Source organism: Schistocerca gregaria, chromosome 3 (assembly GCF_023897955.1).
Source record: "Schistocerca gregaria isolate iqSchGreg1 chromosome 3, iqSchGreg1.2, whole genome shotgun sequence".
NCBI classification, from domain to species: domain Eukaryota; kingdom Metazoa; phylum Arthropoda; class Insecta; order Orthoptera; family Acrididae; genus Schistocerca; species Schistocerca gregaria.
The window spans coordinates 106,543,106-106,550,162 of NC_064922.1; the positions used below are offsets into that span (position 1 = coordinate 106,543,106).

The 7,057-nt window shown below is 44.4% G+C and overlaps 1 pseudogene; it reads right to left on the reverse strand.

Moving 5' to 3' along the window:
* Positions 1–3,368: 3,368 nt before the first annotated feature.
* Positions 3,369–3,488, reverse strand: LOC126356696 (5S ribosomal RNA; annotated as a pseudogene).
* Positions 3,489–7,057: the final 3,569 nt, after the last annotated feature.

A 7,057-nucleotide genomic window follows, 5' to 3' on the forward strand; every position in this document is an offset into this window, starting at 1 on the left:
TGCCAATTTCTTTCATAATTTCCGAAATGCCCTGTGTTATTATTTTGTGGCTTTTCCGTATTTCTAAGTCCCTCTTCCCGTGTTGGAGCGCGAGTGTCCTCTGAAATACGTAATTCTTGTATTATCTGTATCAGCTGATCTTGTACTTCCCGGATTTTTCTTTGGTGTTGCGTATTAATTTGATTCTGATTTTGTTTGAATTTCCTAATTTGTTCGCACTCTTCAGTGTCATTCAGATTCATCATCTACCTTTGCAGATAAGTTAATAAACTGATCCGAAAGTTCGGCTACTTTCTCCGATAGTGTACTTATTTCCTCAGTGTGTTTTTCTGAACCAAATTTCAGAGTGTCCATTTGTGTTGAAATCGTATCTACTGTGTCCTTTAAGTTTTGCTGAGTTTTTGCAAGTTGCGTAACCGAATCGGTAGATGCAACTGAGTCAATTTTAGCTTGCAAGGTCTCATGATTTTCATGAACAATAGTTTTCAGTTCTTTTATATCTGATTCGTGATTCTGTAATGTATTTTCATGCCGCAAAAAAATAGGTCGGAAATGCTCAAAAATTTGTGTTTTTACGTCATTACAGATTTTTTGACATTTCGATTCGATTTTATGCAACTCAGTGGTTAAATCTTCACGTGTTTGTTCAAGCGTATGTTCCACTGAGTCAACCTTTTGAAGCTTTTGTTCCATTGTGTCTAACTTATGAAGATTTTGTTCCATTGTGTCTAACTGTTGCTGTGTTTGTCTCTGGTGTTGTTCCATTGTGTCTAACTTTTGAAGCTTTTGCTGTGTTTCTCTCTGATTTTATTTCATTTGTTGCATTAATTGCAATAATAATGTGTTATTGTCTGGAATCTGTTCCTCTATGCTTTTCGGCAGTGCATTTGCATGGGCAACATTCACGTTTTGACAAGCAGAAAATGTGTCTTGACTTATTTGAGAAAACCGTGAGGACGCAAAATCTGAATGTACAATATTTGCAAGATTGTGTCCTGTCATTTCGGATTCCTGACGCTAGCTGTTGGCGACCGATAATGCTTCCCTGTTCACTAACTGTTTCACTGCATGCACCATTATTTGCAGCCCGCTCCATTTCCCTATGCACTATCACCAAATTACTACTTTGAACATTAGTTAATTCATAACACGGTGGCGCTACCACACTGCTTTTGTCTCCACTGTCATTTCTCAGTTTACTTTGGAGCCTAATATTACGTTTTTCACACGCCATTATCGTCACTATATTTCACACGATAACACAGAAAAACACAATTTGAAGAGCAAAAATAAGAGAACACATTAACATAGCAAATAATATCTAGTTAATAGCAAGCGCAGCTGCGAAATACTTGGTGCAAATCTACATGCATGCCACAACTGTTTTACTGTACAACAATGAAAGACTACAACTACAAAGGAGATTTTCTCTACAATTACGCGCTAGCAATAAACAAAATATACACTAATTACACAAACTACAAGAAAAAAATCAGAAGATTCCAGTGAGGTATCTTCGGCTATGGGTCGACATATGAAACGTCCCCTTAGAACAATTATTCAAAACCGTGCTTAAACTGACACACAATATTTTTAGCGCAACGCAATCTGACTTTCAAAAATCCCTACAAAATAATGGCCCTGACTAACAGTAACCTATACGTTTCAAATATCACTTACCTCACCAAAAATCTTCGTTACTCGAACTACTGCAATACAGCGAGCACCACTACTGCCAGCTAAATAAAAGATTCAAACTACAGAAGGCACTAACTACTGGTAGGTATAGTTAGCAAATGAAAGATTTTAATAGGGAACAAACAATGTATCTAACTTAATAGTTATAATATATATAGCAGTTCATGACATCCAGTCTTACAAATTTCAAAACTTCGCCATCTCTCTCCCCACGTCCACCATTGCTGGCGGCTCACCTCCAACTGCGCAACGCTACGCGCTGTTCACATCCAGCTGCCCAACGCTACAGTGGCGAGTATTACAACAATGCCAACAGGCCACTGACTGCACACAGCACAGCCAGTGATTTTCATACAGAGCGGTATGTGGCGTTACCAATAAAAAAAACCTAAACAGCCTACTTACAGGTGCACATTCCTATGTAGAGCTCCGTCCAGACAGTGCGACTCATAGATGCACACCAAGACCGTCGCGTCTTACGAAGTGCCGTATTGGACCGAACCGTCACTTCACAATAAATTGGGGACACTGTTGCTCCAGAGGTATCAGCGAGAACCATTCGCAACCGTTTCCACGAAGCAGAGTTACCATCCCGCGTACCGTCAGCGTGTCTTCCGCTCACTCCGCAAAATAGTTTAGCCCGCCACCAGTGGTATCGCGATAGGCTTTCGTGGAAGGACGAATGGAGATGTGCCTTCTTCAGTGAAGAGAATTGCTTCTGCCTTGGTGCCAATGGCGGTCGTATGCGTGTGTTTCGTCGTTCAGAGGATAGCCAAAATCACGAGTGTTTACGACAGAGGCACAAAAGGTCAACACCCGAAAGCAACATCCTACACTAACCATACTCCTCTGGTGAGCGTCGAGACAACATTGAACAATGCACGGTACATTTAAATCATAATCCAATCCATCATAATACCGTTCATGGACCGGAAAGGTGCTTTTCCAACAGAACAATGCACGTCCACACTATCCTGTGCCACCCAACGTGCTCTTTAAGCTCTACGTCAGCTACCCTGGTCAGCACGACCCCCAGATCTGTCCTCCACTGAGCGTGTTTGGGTCCGCATGAAACGTCATCTTGCGCGGTCTGCACGTCCGGCACGAAGTGAGGCACCTGGTGGACACTGCATGGCAGGTCATACCGCAAGGCTACATTCAGCACCTCTACGATCGTTTCCGTGTGAGGACTGCAGCCTGCATTCCTGCAAAGGAGGGTATACACGGTACTAGCGGTGACATTGTGCACGCTCTGTTAACTGTACTCACACAGTATGGCTCTGTCTGTGTTATCGTGTGGTGTATACTTCCTCAAAAAAGCATCTATAAAACTTACCACTGCTGGGTCGACGAATCCATGGTGTTCAGTTTTTATTTTCCAGGAATATATATATCTTATTTCGCGGAACATAAATCTGAAGTTGGACAGTCAAAATTCAAAATGGCTAATACAGTATAACCGCTCCCCCCGCCCCCTCCCCGAACAGGCCATGAAGGCCCAAAGGTACCGACCGGCCGCCGTGTCATCCTTAGCCCATAGGCGTCACTGGATGCGGTAATGGAGGGGCATGTGGTCAGCACACCGCTCTCCCGGCCGTGTATCAGTTTCCGAGGCCGGAGCCGCTACTTGTCAATCAAGTAGCTCCTCAGTTTGCCTCACAAGGGCTGAGTGCACCCGGCTTGCTAGGCAGACCGGATGGTCACCCATCCAAGTGCTAGCCCAGCCCGACAGCGCTTAACTTCGGTGATCTGACGGGAACCGGTGTTACCACTGCGGCATGGCCGTTGGCCTAATACAGCATGGCGGACTAAAATTACGTTTTGACCAATTTGGACGAAAACAATTTTTTTCGCCACTCACGTTTAGTCTTCAATTCCAGAACCGTGTAGCAAACCTTCCTCTAACTCGAATTGTTCCTGGACAGCAGTTCCCTCGTTCGTCTTGGCTAGAAGAGCCGATGTGGCTGAGCTGGATACACTGCGTTTGGCATCCTACATGCGTTGTTGGTCAGTTTTTACTGCGAATATGTTTGCATGCATCCAGCAATAAAAATCATTTTGTGAACGTGCGTCACGGCACAAGATTTCTGCCTGATGCGGGCGTCTCCGCTGAGTGCGTCCAATGGTGGCGGTGACACTGCACTGCTTCCAACGAAGAGATGTAGAAACCACTGTCAGCCATGAGTTAAAAAACCTTTTCATCCCAACGTCCCAGACAAATATACTTTTCAGAAATACAATAAAAAACTTAATTTTTTTACCATTTTAAATGAAGACTTGGCGTTACATACGGAGTCAAGGATGTATTCAGTACTCCTGCAGCGCGATCATGCATCTTTGTCCCAGTACAGTTATGGTGAATTATTTACAGTGGCAGCAAACATATGAAAACCTTACACAGGCTGTATTCACAGCACACGTAGCTCCTGGCAAAATATTTGAGTCGCAACACAATACGTAACATTATGAATGTGCTCTGCCATTTTATTTTCGCTCCGTTAGTGGCGCGCTAAAGTACTGTGGCGCCGGGTGCTATCGACAGGGGATGTCAAATTGATTCCATATTTTTAGATTTCCCGAAGGCTTTCGACACCGTTCCTCACAAGCGTCTTATAATCAAACTGCGTGCCTACGGAGTATCGCCTCAGTTGTGCGACTGTATTCTTCATTTCCTGTCAGAAAGGTCAAAGTTCGTAGTAATAGATGGAAAGTCATCGAGTAAAAGAGAAGTAATATCCGGCGTTCCCCAAGGAAGTGTTGTAGGCCCTCTATTGTTCCTCATCTATATTAACGACATAGGAGACAATCTGAGCAGCCGTCTTACATTGTTTGCAGATGATGCTGTCATTTACCATCTTGTAAAGTCATCACATGATCAAAACGACTTGCAAAATGATTTAGATAAGATATCTGTATGTTGCGAAAAAGGGCAATTGACCCTCAATAAAGAAAAGTGCGAAGTTATTCACATTAGTACTAAAAGAAATAAACTAAATTTCTATTACCCGATAAGTCACACAAATCTGATGACTGTAAATTCAACTAAATACTTAGGGATTATAAATACAAATAACCTCAATTGGAAAGATAGATAATATTGGTGGTAGAGCATCCCAAATACTGCGATTCATTGGCAGAACACAGAAGGTGCAACAGGTCTACCAAAGAGACTGCTTACACTACGCTTGTCCGCCCTATTCTGGAGTATTGCTGTGCGGTGTGGGATCCGCATCAAGTGGGACTGACGGATGACATCGAAAAAGTACAAAGAAGGGCAGCTCGTTTTATATTATCGCGAAATAGGGGAGATAGTATCACAGACATGATACGTGAATTGGAGTGGCAATCATTAAAACAAAGGCGTTTCTCGCTGCGACGTGACCTTCTCATGAAATTTCAATCAACAGTTTTCTCCTCCGATTGCGAAAACATTCCTTTGGCGCTCACCTCCATAGGGAGAAATGATCATCACGATAAAATAAGAGAAAACAAGACTCGCACGGAAAAATTTAAGTGCTCGTTTTTCCCGCGTGCCGTTCGAGAGTGGAACGGTAGAAAGACAGAATCAAGGTGGTTCATTGAACCCTCTGCCAGGCACTTTATTGTGAATAGCAATCATGTGGATGTATATGTAGATGTATTCAGTGTACACCAGGAATGCAGGCAAAGAGGAAATTAATTACATATAATATAAACGTTTTGTGTGGCTCAGCTGCATGGTGCGAGTCTTTCAAATGGACGTCATTTCAGCTACTTGTGGGCCCTTGACCTACCTCACTAGACCTACTGGTGAAAGAGGAGGACCTACAGTTTAACGTGGAACCTGTCGTTCCTGCTAATCATTCATTCATTTCCGTGTCCGGTCAGCATTTCCAGAAGGTAAAAGATTCCGTTGGCCTTCTTGTTTCCCTCAATTAGGTCCTGCGTTGTGCAGGGTTGTTCAAGTTGAGGACAGCTTAGCACGTGGGTCGGGTCTTGTGTTGCTCCGCAATCGCAGGATGTGTCTCCATCAGCTGGAAGTATGTCCCCATTTTCGCATGTTGATCTTGCAAAGAGGAACGCCCACCCTAAGACGATTGAGCGATCTCCAAATAGGGCAGGGCCAGTCATTTCCTGGAGCTAGCTCTTCCTTTACAGGGATATCAGGTGGTAGCCTGCTCTTCCACCTGGTTATGCGGTTAGACTCTGGTGTTCCATCTAGTGGTTGAGTCCTGACGATGAAGCTCTTTCTCGAATTCAGACGCTGTGTTACGGGCAGACTGAAAAATCTACTTGGTCCGACCGGGCCACTTCATTTTTCTTTTCGACCTGATAATTAATCTTTACGACTATCCCGTATATGGTGCATTACCTGAGCTATGCTCGAAGGCAGTAGCAGTCTGCCCCTCACGGTAAGGCTACCGAGAAGACGTATGAGTTGACCGGCCATTTTTTCCGGGCTTGTCAAAGATTTACCACGTATCGCGCCTTCCTCAATGTACAGAAAGTGCGGCCCGCGGTATTCATGTTGCTATCGTTTTAATTTCATGTACTGTAGTAGCACCAAACTCTATGCATTGTTCATCATAAGAGTAAACCCCATGTAAACAAACACAAACGTGAATCTTCCTGGTAGATTAAAACTGTGTGCCCGAGCGAGACTCGAACTCGGGACCTTTGCCTTCCGCGGGCAAGTGCTCTACCATCTGAGCTACCGAAGCACGACTCACGGCCGGTACTCACAGCTTTACTTCTGCCAGTACATCGTCTCGTACGTTCCAAACTTTACAGAAGCTCTCCTGCGAACCTTGCAGAACTAGCACTCCTGAAAGAAAGGGTATTGCGGAGGCACGGCTTAGCCACAGCCTGGGGGATGTTTCCAGAATGAGATTTTCACTCTGCAGCGGAGTATGCGCTGATATGAAACTTGCTGGCGGATTAAAACTGTGTGGCGGAGCGATACTCGAACTCGGGACCTTTGCCTTTCGCGTGCAAGTGCTCTACCTATATCCTTTCTTTCAGGAGTGTTAGTTCTGCAAGGTTCGCAGGAGAGCTTCTGTAAAGTTTGGAAGGTACGAGACGAGGTACTGGTAGAAGTAAAGCTGTGCGTACCGGCCGTGAGTCGTGCTTCGGTGGCTCAGATGGTAGAGCACTTGCCCGCGAAAGGCAAAGGTCTAGAGTTCGAGTCTCGGTCGGGCACACAGATTTAATCTGCCAGGAAGTTTCATGTCAGCGCACACTCCGCTGCAGAGTGAAAATCTCATTCTGGAAGCACAAACGTGATAATTGGTGAACAGGAGTGGCAACAGTAAACTGGTGTTGTTACGATCTTGGATGTAGATCGCACTCAAATATTACTTACATTATTAGTACGTTACCG